We start from the raw sequence: 19,841 nt of genomic DNA on the forward strand, positions 1-19,841 counted from the left end.
GTTGCAGAAAACCTGAATCTTATGCTAGGTAGCCTGTTGTCATGGGATACTATGGATGGGGTGCCAGTCCATCACAGGGGATGCACTCACATTCTTTGCAGCATATTTAGAGATGCCAGACAGTCTAACTTGACATTTTTGGATTGCAGGGGAAGGCTGTACCAGGGCTGCCAGCTCTTATGCATCAGGAATGACACTCACGCTTTCAGACATTCAGGATCATGCAAGAAGTCTTACCGCAAGTTTATATTGCATTATACTATTATACATTATAAACCGAAAATGAGCTAAATTAAATGCATTGCGGTAGTTTGCAGACCCTACAGACTATTTACAAGGCAATAAAACTGTTACGTACGTGTATATTGAAAATCTCATGCCAGCCTGCTGACCCAAGTCGGCAACCCTGTTGTACAACATAAAAAAAATAAAAAAATAAAATTCCAACCACTTATAGTATCATAGACAGGTCACAGAGGGGCCTGCAGATTGTCCCAGGCAGCATAAAGCACCAGGCAAAAGTACACCCTAAACACAATGTGAATCTACCACAGGGCACACACATACTGCACACAATTTCTTGGTCCCAGTTAGTTTGACAGCATATCTTTGGACTGTAGTTGGAAACCTGGAAAATCCAAAGGAAATCTATGATGAATGCAGAGAACATGCAAGTTGCATGCATTCAGCAGCAGCACAGGGATACAGTCAGCAGGCCCAGAATACTGCATTCATTAACGTATCCCATGGGCAAACTAACTTTTAGAGCTGACTTTTAATAATCCAAGCATGTACGGTATAACAATTATTCATACATCCATCCATCCATTTTCCAAACTGCTTATCCTACTGGGTCACGGGAGGTCCGGAGCCTATCCCGGAAGCAATGGGCATGAGGCAGGGAACAACCCAAGATGGGGGGCCAGCCCATCGCAGGGCACACTCACACACCATTCACTCACGCATGCATACCTATACAGTACGGGCAATTTAGAAACTCCAATTAGCTACAGCATGTTTTTGGACCGTGGGGGGAAACCGGAGTACCCGGAGGAAACCCCACAACGACATGGGGAGAACATGCAAACTCCACACACATGTGACCCGGGTCCCAGAGGTGTGAGGCAACCACACCATGCCGATCAACAGATATCTTGGCTTTGTATTTATTAATGCTACTGAATGATTTGTAGATACTTGAGTTAATGATAATTGTCTTGCAATAGAGATGTGACTGTAACTAATAAGTAATGGTATTGTACAAGAATCGGTAGCTGAAATTTGGAACATTGCATGTGAATATTTGGTAGTAGGTTCTGTCCTGAAAGCAGCTGCACGTGACCTGTATATTTTTACCGTGTTACTGGACTTATTATACATCATGGAATAATCTTTTAGCTGTTTTTAAAAAACAACAGCCTGTAATTTTCTGTTTGCCTTTTTGTTTTTATTCTGAAATTCTGAAGTACACCACCTTTAAACATGTATTTTGTCTGTTTTTTGTGACCTAACTATACTTAATGTTTAAATGGGTTGGATTTTTGGATCAGTGATATAAAATAATTAATTTGCTTATTTGAAAATATAAAAACATAACAGAAAAACACTGATGTAATCCACTTGACTCTTAAATGCTTCTCCGTGAGGTCACCAGACTATACTAAATATCGCGTCCATTGTTAACCATGCATAAGCAGTAGGCGAAACCCGTTCCCTTGGAAACGCTTTTAAAAGGAAATCCTGTGTTAAATGACACATGGTGATATAGAAGGAGAGAGATTTTTCAAATCATCTCACGTTCAATTAAGTCAGTTACATGTATGTCTGTGTTGGCCGTTGTCAGTGTTTTTGCTGTTTGGCAAGTTTATTTTTGTTTCAGCAGATTAATCATACTGTTGATTTCTGATGTATCTATATCTATGACATATCACTGATATTTTATTTATTACCTAAATTACTCCTCTCCCAATGAAAAATAAGAAACACTGCCAACAGTAACATTATAAGTCATGTTTAGCTCGTTACATAATTTACCGCATTAAAAGTACCAGAGGCCTGCTTGAGCCCTGCTGGCAGTGCGGTGATCATGCATTTTTGTGGCCATAGAGACCTCTAGTGGACAATATAGTCGCATGTCGCCTATATTACCAAGACTGCTGTTTTGGCATCTTAAGTCTTGGAAAAGAAAAATCCCATGTAGAATTCCAACCAATGATGAGATATATTTTATTTGTAATCAGCATTTTCCCATATGTTGAAAATTAAAACCCCAATGCATTAAAACTCCATCTAGAATATATTCAATCACTCTGCATTTCAATATCAGGTCAGGTCAGGTTGGGGAGCACGTTGCCGTACACCAGGCAGACACACGGTCCAGTCCCACCCTCCGGAACAGGCCATCCATCAGCCAGGTGTTACGTGGGCGTCCCCTTGGCCTGGTCCGGCCACTTGGATCCTCAGCAGTGAGGATCCTGCGAGCCGGATCACCCTCAGGGAAACGCGCCACATGGCACATGCAAGTAATGTGCCTCATGTGACTCCTCTAGCAACCGCTCAATCGACACAAAGTCAAACCAGCGGTACGCAAGGATTCATTTCAGTATACATGTATTAATACATTTTTAACAAAACTTTAACAACAGTTAATGTATTGTTCCGCTAATACCTTCGAAAACTGAGTCAAGATGCAAGGTACTGCCCATTAAACGTTAATATAATTAAATTTTATTGTTGATTGTCAACTCCGGTTTCCCCCCACAGTCCAAAAACATGCTGAGGCTAATTGGAGTTGCTAAATTGCCCATAGGTGTGCATATGTGAGTGAATGGTGTGTGAGTGTGCCCTGCGATGGGCTGGCCCCCCATCCTGGGTTGTTCCCTGCCTCGTGCCCATTGCTTCCGGGATAGGCTCCGGACCCCCCGCGACCCAGTAGGATAAGCGGTTTGGAAAATGGATGGATGGATGGATGTTGATTGTCATTCCTTGCATGTTGTCTTTTAAATGTTATCTTCTTCACTTTTGGTATCTAAGCATTTCTCAGAGCTGTGCTTACGACGTAGCAGAATATATGAAACGGAATAAGTAAAAATGCAGTTTTTCAACTGTCTGGACGGTGAAACGCTAAGGCAGGGGGTTGGGGTTTTCAATTTTATTTTTTTTTTACCTAAATTAAAATATAGCAGAGCTAGAAAGCATACCACAAATGCCTGATCACATAAGCAGCGAAGGGCTTCTTTCTTCAGGAGGTAGCCTACCTTGACTATTTACCAAAAAGCAATGTTTCAGAAAGCAATGTCTTACGTACCCAACAGACTGACTTTTTGTATAACCTCTCTTCAGACAAAACGTCTCACCCTCCAGATTCTACTGATCTGCATAGTGCACTCACCAATGGTGTGTTTAAACCCCCATAATTAGTTAATTACACGTCCCTGCACTACAACCAGCACTAAACAGGCTAGAGATATCAAACAAAACTAGCGATCAACCAAATAAGTACATCAAATAACATTCAGAGATCACCCAGCATGCTTTTCTCTGTTTCCTATGAATTTGCAGACAATACACTCGGAGTCACTACAATTTTATTATCCTCAAATCTGGGGAGGGTGGGATCCAGCAACTGCTCCCCTGGTTGAAAACCAGCCCTCTAAGTAGACATAAACATTGATTTGCCGCATTCGCTGTTTTCTTAATCACGATTATGTGCACACTTACGTCAGAAGGGGGCAGCATTGCTTTTAAATTCCAAGAAAAGGTCACGATCCAGCCCTTGTCAGATTAAAGTTTTTAATGTAAGAAAAACTTGAGGAGTGCATGAGGAACAAAACAACAATAACTGGGACACTTTCTGTAATTCACTAATGGTAAGAAAGAACCTTCTGTCCCCATTATCGAAGACTTTATGTTTCATGGTGTCTCTGTTTAGTCATCTGTCTCATGAAGCTTATGATTCATGCAGACTTTTACTGAAACAGAGATAGAAGCAGAATCCTGATCTCAGAGAGAGCAGTGTTTTCCGTACATTCTTACATCGATGCAGACAGTGTTTTATGCATATTTTTCGGAAGCCAGGCAGAATACTTGTCTCCCAGCATCTTAAATTACACATTAGGCAACTAATGTAAATTTAAAAGTTTCAGTCAATTGAAATCCATCCAGCCATCCATCCATTTTCCAAACCGCTTAAATTGAAATGAAATATATAAATAAAGCACCCTTCTTTGTTGCCTTTGTCTCGTATTCTATAAATCCAGACTCCACTGCTTCATGAAGGATGCTCATGAATTTCTTTCACTGATGTGTAGCGTGTTTATGGATAATTTACTTGTCAAACTGGGGCGTGGCAAACGGAGGGAGCAGACGATTGGATCACGACAATTTGCTGTCTGTAGATGTTTAACAGAATATACAGTATTTAGAGTACTCGTAACAATTCGTGAATGTACGTATATATTCTTTGAATAATGTAATTGAATTTAACTACTCACTCAACCAATGATATATGAATTGTTAAATCTTAACTAATAAGTTGTTGTGATGTTACAGATGTTCTGTATATCCTCTGTAGGCGGACTGTCCCGATACACTGCTACCGTGATACTTACCATACAACAGGCAAAAAACATTTTCCAGCAGAAGAGATACAGCAAAATTTCAGGTATTGGGAGTTAAAAATGGCTGCAATCTCAAAGACAGATATGTCTGTAAAACATTTAAATACAGTTAAGTTTAACTGTTCAAATTTCACAGCAGTTCTTAATAAATAGGGGAAAAGCAGAAGTTACGGGAATCTTTACAAAGAATAAATTATTTTCTTCTGTCGTTAGGGACCCTAATTTAACAAAATATCAGGTACAAAGTGCCTCCCATTGGTAAATATTGCATTTGCATTTTTGTGTGTGTTTTTTTTATATATAATTTCCATTTTCTTCAGGCTATAGTCAGCTCTTCTGACATCTCTTTACTAGACAAAGTAAATCCCAAAATCACGTTAGTGCAAACTTGTCTCACTGGGCACTGGGTGTTGCCTGTTCTGCCCCTGTGCTGTGGATCTCCTCTAGATACCCCAGGCTTTTTCTACGGTTGAAAAACATGTGATTTTGATTGCCTGGTTTCCCAAAATTGTTTGTAGTCACAGGGTCTGTGAAGGACTGATGTCTTGTCTCACCTCATGCTCCTTGTTTTCTAGCTATAGAATAGGCTCTAGGCTCACGTCAGCCTTGTACTACCCAAGTGGTATGGAGAATGAATGTACAAATAAAAAAAAAAAACTCAATCACCACTTCCAAGGTTCTTGTTTTTGCAGTAAATCTGTTTTTATGGAAATCATGTTTTTTTTTGTGTGTGTGTGTGTGTGTGTATGTGTGTGTGTTTGTGTTTGCTTGGAACTTTAAGTCCTTTTTGGACAGAGTGCACAATCTAGAAACATCTATTTAAGATAGCAATCATAAAGTTCTTATTCAGTATTGAGAGTAGACATGAATAGTTTAATTCCACATATAAATCTGCAAGGTTTTTCAACCGCGTGTGATTTGCTGCGATGCTATCAAAATGACTGCCTTTAATTACATTTAAAAATGATTTTCTTCCAAAAAATGTAAGCATTGAGATTGCTTTTCCTTGTGTTTACTTAAAGCTTATTTTTCTTCTGATCTCTCTTTATTTGTTGGGGGACGGGAACATGTGTGTGTAGTTTGCGTGCTGTTTCGTGCTGTCTGAAGGGGACAGCTTTCCTTTGAGCTGGTAGAGGAAGCTGAGAAAGTTTTTCTAAGGTTATATACACAGGTGAGAATTCATGGTTGAAAAGTGTGTGTGACAGAACTTACTTAAATTCATAACTCATCACTGGTTGATTATTAAAGACTGATTAGGACAAAAACTCTAGAAATCATGTGTTCTTTCCATTACATATAATGAGATGCAGTGATTTTAATCATTTTCACTCCCAAGATTGCTGGCTTTCACTTAATATTTCACCTGCCTCTTAATGCCTTGATATCAGACTGGCATAAATTAGTCACAAAATGCTAGCAGTCATTCTGGATGCAAAAATAACATACATTGATAATTTATTAAAAGTAAGAATTTCTCAGTGTTGTGTACAGTGGTGACTTGTTTGCGTAGTAAACACCTACGGTCAAGCCGCACTGGCCAATCCGCTTCTAAACCCTCCACATCTCAGCGCTGTATCCGTTGTGCTGTGCCAGTACAGAACGGATGGATGAACACGTTTATGCATTTATGCATGACTGAATTTGTTTTTCTGTTTACTCCTTGTAATTTTTCTGTCTGGCAGCTGCATAACAAACAGTCCCCACACTCATCTTGAATCCTAATGTGTATTTATTGGCTTAATTTCTGCCTTGTTTTCCATTGGGGATGCTTTGAATTCTGTCCTTTGCATTGTCATGTCAGCATGAACCCACTGTACTTAACTAAATATGAGAGCTACTCTGAAACGCAACACACCTCAATTTAAATGAACTTAAGTATACAGAAAATTGTTATGGATATATATTCATATCACACTTTCATCGCACTTGAATACATTTAGTTTTTGTACAGTTATAATGATTAGGATGTTTAATCTCCTTGCATTAAGGAGAGAAAGAAAGTTGCAAATCACTGTTCATTTTCAAGGTAAGTAAATGACTTGGAGAAGAGCTGTAGCAAAAAATACGAGATGTTGCAGACAAAATAAAATTGGTAATAGTATATTTTTTGGTAATGTGTGTTATAGTATATTTAGTATGTGTTGCATTACAGTGTAGTTAGTATATGCTTTTATGTGCAAGTTAGTTATGAGTTTATACAAATATTATTGAAATAGCATAGATATATGATGACCTGCTTTAGTCTAAATATTTTTAATTAACTTCATTATTTATCCTTATAACACTGGAAGAGGAAAATGTTACTTCTCTTGCATTATTATTTTGATTATTGATCTAGTTTATTATATGATCATAAACCCTGCACAAATTAGTTCTTAATATCCATTTTATGCATACATTTCTTAAAATATAAAATGTTTACTGATTTAAGTAAATGAAGTGGCATGATATTCATTTATGTAAAAGTAATTGATGTAAATGAAGTTGTTTTTTAAGTGGAATTAGCATTCTTTGTTTTCCTGAAATAGTCAATTATAATGGGTCCCTTCCGTTTCGCATCTCCCAGCACAATAGGCTTCTGTATCTGTATTGGTTTACCTCGTCCAGATACTCCGGCCAACATCTGCGCACTTATCCTGGGCTGGGTGATGGGTTGGGCCAGGGGGGGATGCTGGGGTTTATCTCAGGCAGCACAAGGCTGGGGTGCCAGTCCACTCATTACAAGGGACATATGCATGCATACACCCAGTAATACATTATGGCCAATTTAGAGAGAACAGTTAAGCCTAACTGCAAGTTTTTAAATCGCAACGAAACGTGCGAGACATGGGAAAAACATGCAAATATGCAGCTTGGTGCCTTAAACTGCATATGATAGATGCTGAGCTGCCCTACAGAAGCAGTGGGATGTTAAATGGATGGAAAATGTCGATAAACAAAAAATAACAGATTTACGCTGCATCCATATCACATGGCGTGTGTAAGTTTGGGCAGTGATGCTTCCACTGGCCTCTTTCTCACTTTTCTATCCTCCGGTTTTCTTATTCGGCGCTGCAGAGCAGACATTTGGAGCAGTGTCTTCCCAAGGCTCTGTGCGGCTCTGTGTGTGAGCTAGTTTCTCTCCATTATTTATGCGATAAGTTCGATCAAAGTGCGGGAGGTTGCTCCTGTCAGTCTGTTTCGGCCTTAGCAGCTTGTTCAGCGCTTATTCCGCGTGGGACTGTTTTGTGAGCTGCATCTGACGCGCCAAGGCCTCCGTACCAATGTTAGGGAGGGTGCAAACCCACTGAAATGAAAGGTGTGAGTTTGGAGGGGTGGGAAGCAGGGTTAGGATTAAAGTGCAACCTCCAAAACCAAATCTTTTGTTTCAGCCACATCAGTTGAGTTTTGTCCTTTATTGTTTTGGCCTGATTTCCTGATCAGCACAGCCACTTTGCCATGTCCTCGGAATGATGGATTTCCCTCTTTTTAATCGATGGTTTCCTCAAAGCTTGATTCACCCAACATATGAAGAAGACACAAGGCTGAGAATCAGCCTGGAAGGACGCTAGTCCATCGCGGGCACAGCAGCTATTGTCAGTTTAGACGTGTCAATTAGCTTAACAGCAAGTCTTCGCACGGCTGGAGGATAGCAGAGGAGAACATGCATATTAGAGACGCACAGAGCAGGGGTGGATGTCAAAGCCCCCAATCCTGGAGGAGTCAGGCAACAGAGCTACCCACTGAACCACCAGCAGACTATCTGTAATGGGCGTTGCTTTTTACGGCATGGACACGGGGGGCCTGTTCACCAAGCTTGTGAGTTTATTCGAGGCTGGAGCTGCGTTTATGGACATAGGGCATGAGCATAAGCCCTTGTCACTTTCTCAGCATGTCTGTTTGCCTTGGTTTTGTGTAATTTCCTAATTAAGCTTCAGTTTTTCTACCGTTTAGCAGGTGCATCATTGCAGGGGGGCTGCATGCTCGTGTTCCTGTCCTCTTTTCCATGCATTGATTCACTGTCCTCTTCTTTGGCTGCCTTCTTTGAGACTCCAGCAGCTTTCTTAGGACATTAGCTGCCAGAGAGGCCCGCATTTCCCCATATCTTGTGAAAACTCATTTAGATGCATAACGTCTCTTGGCAGGGTCCCATGTGGTCTCAGACTGACCAAAGCAATAAATGTGCTTGCTGATTTTTATTCCAGTTCTTGAAATTACTCCAAATGTCTTTCCATTAAACATGTTTATTATTGCCTTTAATCTGAGCCCTTGAATTGTGTTGTGTCAGTAGTGAAAGAATTCTCCTCCTACATGCTTCACTTAAGAACAAAGTGCATCAGCTGAGGGAATAGCCTTTGTCGAAAATGACAAAACATGTAGTTTCATAAAAAACAAAACAAAAATTAATGAAACATTAGCAAAAACTATATTTTTTGTGCCGTCCCATGAGCTGTGTGGTCTTTAGTATGAAATAAAAGCAATTATCTCATTTACATAATAGTCCTATTATTAATGCAGATAAAAGCACCATTATCTGCTTGACATGCCGCTTCATCGTTGAGTGATACAGAAGGTGGCTTTTTAAATGCCAAGGGACCGAAGTAATGCACATGCACATCCCTGATGCAAGCTGTTAAGCACTCCATTGTGAATTTTATGTATTTAACACGATGTGGTCATTCAACATTAGTCACAACACCTATACGAGACACGAAATAGTATTGTAGTATGAATTCTTATTTGGCTTTACATAGTCTGCCTCTGGCTGGAATTCTGCTGGTTTACGATAGGTCATTTGTCACAATCAGTGCCCCAATAGAAGCCAGCCTGAGATTAACAGTATTGATCAGTTGGTATGATATACCAATAAGGCACTGTAGCTGCCACAGTGTGCTGATCTGTTCATGATTTAACACATTCACATGTCTCAGGAGACTCTTGATCCCAATTAGATGAAAAGTACATTGTTGCTACAGTATTTCTAGTAGCAATGACTGCAATCAAGTGACTGATACTGAGGAGGTATTGCTCCCTAATGTCCCATGTAGGATGCTTCAGCACACACTGACATTTGTGAGTTTACAAGCATGGACTTATCTCACCTCTGTCCAAAACGTCCCAACGAGGTATAGCTCTTGAATTTGTCCTGGCCAGACCCACACTCAGTTGTTTAATCCTTAATCCTCATCAGTTCATTAGTTTGTGCGATTTGGATCACTGTCGTGTCACATGACTGAGTTTTACTTCGTCTTCTGCTCAAGATTGCATTCTATGGTGCAGAACGCATGACTTCATCAGTAATGCTAAGTTGATCTCTTGAAGCAGCTGAGCATCCTAAGACATTGCAGCTCCCACCACTAGGGGGCGCCATGGTCTGATTTGTCCACCAACTCCTAAACATCGTGCATGCTATTTTTAGCAAAGTTAAGAGACAAATTCATGCAGATCTTACTAAGCAATATTTATGCCTTGCAACTTGTATCCCGTTTTGTGCCCGGGCGTAAACACTGACCTCAGTAAAGGTGACCGACTTGCAGACTTCTAGTTATTCTAAATTTCTAGGAAACTATGTCTAAAATGACTCAGCTGTAATATAAAATGTGGCTGCATTCGAAGAATTGATATTAATTTTCCATTTATTCAGTGGAACTCGAAAAGCAGTATATACACTGCTCAAAAAAATAAAGGAATATTAATCAGAGTATAGCATCAAGTGAATTAAACTTCTGGGATATTGATCTGGTCAGTTAATTAGCAGAGGGGGTTGTTAATCTGTTTCAGCTGCTTTGGTGTTAATGAAATTACTAACAGGTGCACTAGACGGGCAACAATGAGACAACCCCGAAAACAGGAATGATTTAACAGGTGGGGGCCACTGACATTTGACATTGTCAGACCCTACGCTGGTGCAGTGGGTTCTGGGTTCCTTGTGGTGCATGACAATGCCCCACCTCATGTGGCAAGAGTATGCAGGCAGTTCCTGCCGGATGAAGGAATTGATACCATTGACTGCCCCCAACGCTCGCCTGACCTAAATCCAATAGAACACCTCTGGGACATTATGTTTCGGTCCGTCCAACTCCGTCAGGTTGCACCTCAGACTGTCCAGGAGCTCAGTGATGCCCTGGTCTGGATCTGGGAGGAGATCTCATTAGGAGCATCCCCCCCACATTGTCAGGCATGCATGCAAGCATGTGGGGGCCATACACACTACTGAGTACAATTTTGAGTCGCTGCAATGAAATTTCGGCAAAATGGACTAGCCTGCTGCATCATTTTTTCACTTTGATTTTCAGGGTGTCTTTGAATTCAGCCCTCTGTAGGTTGATAATTTCATTTCCATCAAACAATGTGGCATCCTTTCATTCCTAACACATTACTCAGTACATATCAGCATAGATATCCAGCATGATTTTTTCCCCATTGATATCTGATGTGCTTTCAAAGTGTTCCTTTAATTTCTTTGAGCAGTATATATATATATATATATATATATATATATATATATATATATATATATACAGTATATAAGATTTATATGCGTGAAACACCTGAAAGCAAAATAAAAACAAGGTAGAAGTTCATCTTGTTAAGTAACCATAGCAACAGTAGTAGCTAACCTGCAGGTTTGGTCAAATTTAGATTGACTATGTGAATAAAAGCACAGATTTTTTTATAGTTTTCATCTTCTCACACTAATAACAGAGCCAACAATTGTGCAACAATGCACTGGGATCTGGCTTCTTGTCCTCTGAAATTTTGTCATGTTGGTGCCTCAGCTACTGTATTCAGCTAAGCAACCGTATGCTGTAATGCAAATGATTATGGTACTAAAAAGATCTTGCAGAAATGTACAAACTGCCCTGGTCATGCATTGGTGAATATTATCAAACAGGCAATACATACAAAAAATAATCATTGTAGACTTACAAACTAAATTTATACGCTACAGTTTACACATTTTCTTTAAGAATTTCATGATGTGACAAGCGGACTGGAAACACATTCATAATAAATCCCTGAAATTGGCTAACTTTGTAGAGCAAAAATCCTTTTCTTGTATTAATTTACAGGTAAAATGTTTTCTAAATTCATTCTTTTACCTATATTGTATATAGTAATACTCCGGTATCCCCCTCACAGTCCAAAGACATGCTGAGACTAATTGGAGTTACTAAATTGCCCGTAGGTGTGCATGTGTGAGTGAATGGTGTGTGTGTGTGTGCCCTGCGATGGGCTGGCCCCCCATCCTGGGTTGTTCCCTGCCTCGTGCCCATTGCTTCCAGGATAGGCTCCGGACCCCCCGCGACCCAGTGGGATAAGCGGTTTGGAGAATGGATGGATGGATGGAGTTATAGTAATGCTCATCACCTCACTGTAGGTTCATAATGTACATTTCCATAACTCATGTCATTATAATGTGTGACGCATGGTATCACATTGGCAAAACTAAAGAAATGTGCCGTATCCTAGTAACGGAATCTAACAGTGTGTGCATGAGCAGAGGTTGCGTGACTTTTTAATGACCCCACTGACATCCTAAACACCAGGCTTATAACGCTAATTTGACGTGTAGAATGTGTAAATGTAGAGTTCATTGCACTCATGGCCTGGTGATTCCCTAGCAGGGTGTGTGATGTCACTGTGGCACCTGCGTACGTCATCACCAAGGAGGGGGCTCCTCACCTGGCACCCTTTCCTCATCATGACCCCCACCCTGGTATCTACATCACCCACATGGCATAGACACAACTGGGAAAGACACAACTGCAGAACATTGTAGTTTCAGTACCGACGGCGATATGGTTGTCTGTCCATTTTGGTCATGGAATTGTAGTTATTTGTTATATGCTGTTGTGCAGAATTTCACAGATGTCATTAGAAAGACAACAACCTAATCAGAAATATGGGTTTGTGTTGAGTCATGTGGAAAGATGACAGAAGACATTCAGTTCTGTGGCTGCTGACACAGATCTCAGTGAATACCTTCACATGTGCATTAACATAATAACAGCACCTCTTCCCTTTACCTCTTCCATCTGCTGTTTATAAGGGGTCTGCAAGGGCTTGTACCATCAATCTTAGATGGAGAACCATACATCCTGTCCTGTGCAGTCTTAGAATCTGCATGCCAGGTTCCCTCAGAATAAAACAAAGCATTTGCATACATGTGATGCCTATCTTCATCTCCAGTCTGTATATGATGGAAAAGGCAGGAAATCTATAGCTACACGGTTCTATATTGTTCTTCTAAACCCCTATGACTATGCACTTATTAGTGGATGTTGGACAACAGCAGTTATGGGAGCAGAGTTTTCTGAACACAGAATGAAGTGGGAGGCTCAACGAGGATACCAAAATCACAGGTTTATCACTTAATTAATTGATTGATTGATTGATCAATTCACTTTCCCATTGCGATTCTGGATGAGTGTTGAGGAGGCAGCTTGCCGAGGGGGTCAGACATCTTATTCCATGGCCAGACTCTAGCTCATTGTGGAAGATCCTAGACATTCCTAAGCCATCTGAGAGGTATAATCCCTCCAGAAAGCTCTGGGTCTTCCCTGAGGCCCTTGTCCAGTGGGACCCACTTGGAATAGCTCCTTTGGGAGCTGTCTTAGTGCCATCTTTATAAGACGTCCAAACCACTTCAGCTGACTTTTCACAATCCAAAGGGGCAGTGGCTTTGTTTCATGGTACTGGTCCACATCCCTGCTGCTTCACAAATTATTCAGGCGAGCTGGAGTCCTGGACGGATGAGGCCAAAAGTGCTTCATCTGCAAAGAACAGGGATGCCACTTTAATGCCACTTCTAGCCGCTTAATCAAACACCATTCCCGCTACATTCTGTGAATGAAATTCACAAACAAGTAGGGAGACAAGACATACTGTGCATGTAGGCAAAAAATTACTTCAAATAGATTTGATTTTATCCAGAGGATGTGGACACAATTTTACTGCATTCATACAGGAACTAGCATGCAGTGGTGGCCTCGGTACTTGGTACAAATGTAGATTAGCTTAGTGTCTTCTGAAAATTCTTCAAGGAATAATTGGTCTACCGTTGCACGACTGGCTGAAATTTGCATTGTTCCTTCTGAATCCTACGTTCGAACACTGGGTGGTGTCCTCTCTCCAGGACCCACGCGTAGGCTGTCCCAAGGAGGCCGATATGTGCAGGAATGTCAGCTCTTATGCCTCAGGCATGACACTCACGCTTTCAGACTCTCACACTCACTCAAGAAATCTTACGGCAAATCTATTTTATTCCATTATAAACCTCAAAGTAGCTACATCAAAAGCATTGGGGTGGTTTACAAACCCTACAGAGCATTTACAAGGTAATAAAACTGTTACATGTAAATGAGTGTGCAGACGTCTCGAGTTGAAAATCTCACTCCAGCCAGCCGACCAAAGCTGGCAGCCCTGAAAATGTTCATGCCTCTGTATTTGAAACACAGCCTTTGGTCCCCCTTTTTAAAAATCAGGACCACCTCCCCAATCTAGAGGAATGCTGGGTTTGCAGGCCAGACGTACTTCACTCACCTTTTATAAAACATTGCAGAGGCATGTTTACCGCACCATCTCAACAAAACCCAATGCTTTTAACATCTCTGTATGGATCTTGTCCACCCCTGCAGCCATTCCACTACTGAGTTCAGGCTTCAGCTACAATGATTCTGATCTACCAGAAGTTCCCAGCATGGGCTCCTAGTGAGAAATGACCATCAGCCTAGGATTTTGTGTATCTTCACATCCACCTGAGGTCTTTCATCATGGAGAACTCCAGAGTAAAAAAAGGCTCCACACGCAGTCAGAGGTAACATTTCGCATACCCACACCCAGTGTCTCTTACCAAGGTCTGATCCATCATTCTTCATTGCTTAAGCTTGTACCTAAGAGGTACTGAACCAGCAGGTAGTTAATTGATAAGATTTTCACAAGACACAACATGTGAGCTACCTTTACCTAAAGGCCATATTCTGCTAGGTAACTTTCCATCCATCCATCCATCCATCCATCCATCCATCCATCCATCCATCCATCCATTTGCTGTACCCCCTTGTCCTGTGCAGGGTCGTGGGGATCCAGAGCCTATCCTGGTAATTATGGGTGCAAGGCAGACAATAACCCAGGATGGGGAGAGAATGCACAGAATCTTAAATATATTAATAAAACTTAATAAAATGCTTGCCACTTTGCATGAGTATTGTATATTTTAATCATCACTTGCTGCTAAATACACTTGGGGATTTTCAGCTGTATAATGTCATTTACACGTATAATCAATGATGTCAATAATCATGTCTTTCCAATTTAATTGACATTTGACAGCTAAGTCCATTAGCGATTCTAGGCTGTACATTTACCTGGCTTTTTCAGAGATTATTATGGACTTTTCTTCATTAGCTGGCTCAGTTCATAATGTTTTATCATCTTTGCAGTAGCAGATGAGCGATGCAATGCTCCGTTTTTATTGGTTATAGATTGTGGAGGCTAATTATATTGCATAACCTGGCTCTCATTAATGGTATAATTGAGTTTTGCGTGTGAAACCTAACAAGCCTGAAGTCATTTATCTGATTTACTGTATCCAAAATCCCACTGTGCCTATATGTGTACTCACCTGAATAATAATAATAATAATAATAACAATAATAATAATAATAATAATATGCCTTTCAAGACACTCAAGGACACCTTACAAACACATAATCAAGCATCACAACGTAGAGTAAATAAAAAAAAAAACCAAATATTGCAGTTACAATAAAACCAGTGGTAAGTCAACAATTTAATTAGTATATCATAAATTTAATTAAATACCTTAAAGTTTTTCTCCAAACACAATTTACATGAGGAAAATGGAGCCAGTGCCATGCAGCCACATAATATGGTGATACATTATTTTTTAGCACTGAAAACTGAGTTCCGTGCGGCCATTTAAAAAAATCTGCTGGAACTATTAATAAATGCGCAAAGACATTCTTCTCAGGGCACCGGGAACTCGTTAAGCGAGGAAGGGTCAGTCTGTACTACATGTAATTGCTTTTTACATGTCTAACTATTAGGCTTAATGTTTATATATAATTACTCACATTTTTTTTACTGACTAATGACCATGTAATGGTAAATATTTTTCAGGCTAATGGGGAAATGGATGTCTTGTTTACTTTGATCTTTCCTAGCACGGCGGAAAAGGCTTCTGCGTTCGGCCTCATCTTTTTGTTCAATAACAATAGACAAGTTGCTCTCCTGCTTTTGTGTTTCGGTTTGCTGATTCCACCATTTGAAAACTGTAATGGGACAAAGCATGTCATAAGTACACCACTCTCTCGTTGTTTCAGTTAGCAGCAGAGTTCCTGGCTCCTCTCGCCCCCTGTGGTGTTGGGTTCTCGATCGGAATGGCGTCAGCTGCCACATCAGGCACACGCTCGCGAGGCGGGGGGGCCATGGGGAATTTTGTTTCTCCTCCTCAAATCCCCCGTTCTTCTCTTGGAAGGGTAGGGTTGGACGAAGGGAGCAGACATTCTCAGCTGCATCAGTCAGCCTCCAGGCAAGGCCTAGCAAAGGAAAAGAGAGCAAGGTGGAGCGAAGATCACCCTACCTGGAGACAAATGTCCTGCCTCCCTGGGTGCCCCCGTGCTCCACTTTGCTATTATAAATCTCATGGTAGCTGAAGTATGTTGTAGTATTTATCAGCCTATCTCTCACCTCACAGCACAATCAAGCTTTATTATTACAGCACTGGTTTCGGCAGGGGGCTATAGATTATCAATCGGCCTCTCCTCATCCCAAAGCAGAGCCTGTCAGTAACGTGTGGGACAGCCAAGGTCACGTTCCTTTCCTGAATAAGATGGGAGGGGGGCTTTTTGCACCACTTGTGCTCCAGAATGTAATTTCCAGGGGTGTTTACGGAGCTGTGAGGGGGAAATTTTTCATTAAAAGGGCATTGCAATGGACAACTTTTTGTAAATCATTTAGTTTTTTTTTTTGATTATTCAAATCTGTTCACCTCAACACCCAGAGGTTAAGAGATGCATTGCTCCTGTAAATCACAGTGACAGGGCTGGTTCCACTCCCTGGTACTGGGCATTCGAGAGATGGATGATGGTAATGTGCCCAGTGATGCACCAGGCTCCATTCAGTGGACTGACTTGCAAACTCTGACCCTGTCAGCTAATCAGGCCCAAGTGCCAGTCCTAGTTCCCGTGGTGCATGGAGGAGGGGAGGTTTGGGTTTGGGGGGGTGGGGGGGCGCTTTGGTGAAGGTTGGCGATAATCTGTCATTTGCATGAATTTGCATTTTGTGGTGGACCCAGTTTGGTACATTGAAACCCTCCGTTTGGTACATTGCTGTCCAGTCTCTCAGAACAAATGGGAAGGGCTGTGTGCTGCTGGGTCTTGCTGTTGAGAATATTAGTGTTTACTTAACCTCATATTAGCTGCTCATGTATGTGAAACAAATAGATTTCTGAGTACATGAAGGGCAGAAGTACATTTTGCATATATAGGAAAGTAAACAGATCAGGCATGGTAGGGTCAGTGTTTGTCTTTTTATTTATTGAAATCTAACAATATTTATACCAGAGTTGTGCATTGTTGACTCACTTATGCCTGCAAGTATTGAATTCTGTAGAATAGTGCAAAGGCATAATGGTTATCATTATTTCCATGGCAACCTGGAAGCGGAAGAACAACAGCCAAATGCCCGGTGTGTGAAAATGTGCATTATAGCAAGTACAGCTGAAAGTAATAGTTTTATTTATTTTATGCTTAAGAGAAGTGTTTGCCAGCGCCGTCTAAACCAGTCCATTCTGTTCAGTAGGCGGGAAGTGAAATGCAATAAATTTTCAGCATATGTGAAACGTTTAATTATGGAGTCTTCCAAAAGGCAGAGAAAATGCTCTCAGCTCCCCGGGCTTTCAGACTCCAAGCTGCTTATGCCTCCTTACATATCAATGAATTTGCACCGCAGTGGACGTCCATGTTTCCTTTCATGGAAAAAATATCATTCTTTAATTTTTTTTTTTTTTGCAAAGAACGTTTTTTTTTTTTTTATTATTATTTCTTTTTTATGTAGATGGCCTACCAGGTGACAAGACTTATGGGTAAAATGATTTCTAAGGGCATGGTGCCATTGCACTTCAGCTTAATTAACCTGTGACTTACATCAGAATTCATTCATTGACTCATCACACTTAACTCACTTAATTCATATAGCTTACATAAAGAGCAGGACTAAGTACCACGATAAGTGGAATAAAAATGACTGTCTCCCTCTTTTCCCCAGGACTGTGAATTCTTGGAAAAGTAATGACCAGTGCTGTGTAAACTGCAGCATCTCTCAGAGTAGTACTCTTCAGATCTTGGTTTATTGGAAGGTTTTTCATGTTTACGCTTCCTGTTCGAACCTACATCATGTTCACTCATGACGTATGTGCAAAAACGTAGTGTTCACTTTGAGGATAAATGAGTCCTAATTAATTTCAAGATTGTTTCAATTTAATTGTCTCAGTATTGAGTCTGATGTAGTATTTCAAATGTTAATTAACTTATTTAAAAGCGGTGACGTGTGAGTAATTGATTCTGATGGACGTGTTTCGCTGTAACCTCTCTCATCACGAAGGGTGAATACATTATTTTATCATTTTTGATACACTTTCCATTCTCTAGATGGCAGCAAAGCCCTTTATTCTCGGAATTTTATGTGCTGATAATGCTAAATATTATATATTTTTGGGGACATACAGGGAAAGGTGAATTAGATTTTATGAGTGTCTGAGGTCATCTCTGAAAAACAATATTTCACAGCATTTACTTGTTACCTATGATGTTCTGATCCACATTGCCTGCTGAAGTTTCCTTTCAATTATTTAAAGTAGTATTTAATTAATACATTTCACTAAACAATCCCTGTAATCTCAATAACAAATAATGATTTTGAAATATGTCCAACACAGGAAATACTTTCACAAAGTAAAGGCACACTACTTCAGTAACATATTAAAAAAGGGGACTAAATTTATTAATATACAAATCTATGCATCATCTGATGTGTTTACTGAAAGATTCTACAGCTTACGCTTTGTGTCTCCAGACATTTAAGAACATAAAAAAATTACATTTATTTCAACAATGTCTGTTTATCCACTGAATCTTGATGGGTCGTACAATCAAAATGACTAGAATAACACTATAAATAATTTAATGTTTTGCTTTGCTTGTGATTTAAGTATCGCTGTACTTCCTAGATGAATCACCACCCCAATTTCCTGCCTTTCAATCTGGCACAATCCATCACGAGAGAATGAGAACAAAATGAGGACAATTTGAGAAATAAAAAATGCAAAGAAAAGCACCACAAAATGTGTATGACGTTTTAAATTAAGGCAATAGTAAGATAATGAGGTCAAAAGCTATGGCTCTTTGTTGAGGAAAAGTCTGTTCCCTCATTGCTGCTAGTGCGTGCTCAAGATTATGGCTGAAATTTCAGTCATTCCGTTTGAATGATTTATTTAACTACCCGTTAGGTCTTTGTCAGTAGATCACAAAATAAAATGCAAATATGGGTCGCATTGACGTTAGCCACACGGTGTAGCTTGATTAATATCTCACATTTCTTAAGCTTGACCCATGAATACCTACAGATAAATAGCAAATCCAATCAAATCCAGCCCCAGGAATGTAATCACATACTGCGGTTAATGAATGGCGATGTGGCAGTATCTGTGTTGAGTTGTCACCTAAAAAAGAAATCAACACTTCTACATGTCCGAAACCACTCAATACTCAGCTCAGTAACATGGCTAATACTGTCAACAGTATGGTAAGTCACATGTCTGAAACCACTCAAAACTCAGCTCAGTAACATGGCTAATACTGTCAACAGTATGGCCAGCCACATCTCTGAAACCACTCAAAACTCAGCTCTGTAACATGGCTAATACTGTCAACAGTATGGCCAGTTACATGTCTGAAACCACTCAAAACTCAGCTCAGTAACGCGGCTAATACTGTCAACAGTATGGCCAGCCACATGTCTGAAACCACTCAAAACTCAGCTCAGTAACGCGGCTAATACTGTCAACAGTATGGCCAGCCACATGTCTGAAACCACTCAAAACTCAGCTCAGTAACATGGCTAATACTGTCAACAGTATGGCCAGCCACATGTCTGAAAACTTCAAATTATCTGTGGATCAGGCCTCTGTTTTTGACAAAAATACAGAAAGAAGGAAAC

This window comes from Brienomyrus brachyistius, chromosome 6, assembly GCF_023856365.1.
Source record: "Brienomyrus brachyistius isolate T26 chromosome 6, BBRACH_0.4, whole genome shotgun sequence".
Lineage (NCBI taxonomy): Eukaryota > Metazoa > Chordata > Actinopteri > Osteoglossiformes > Mormyridae > Brienomyrus > Brienomyrus brachyistius.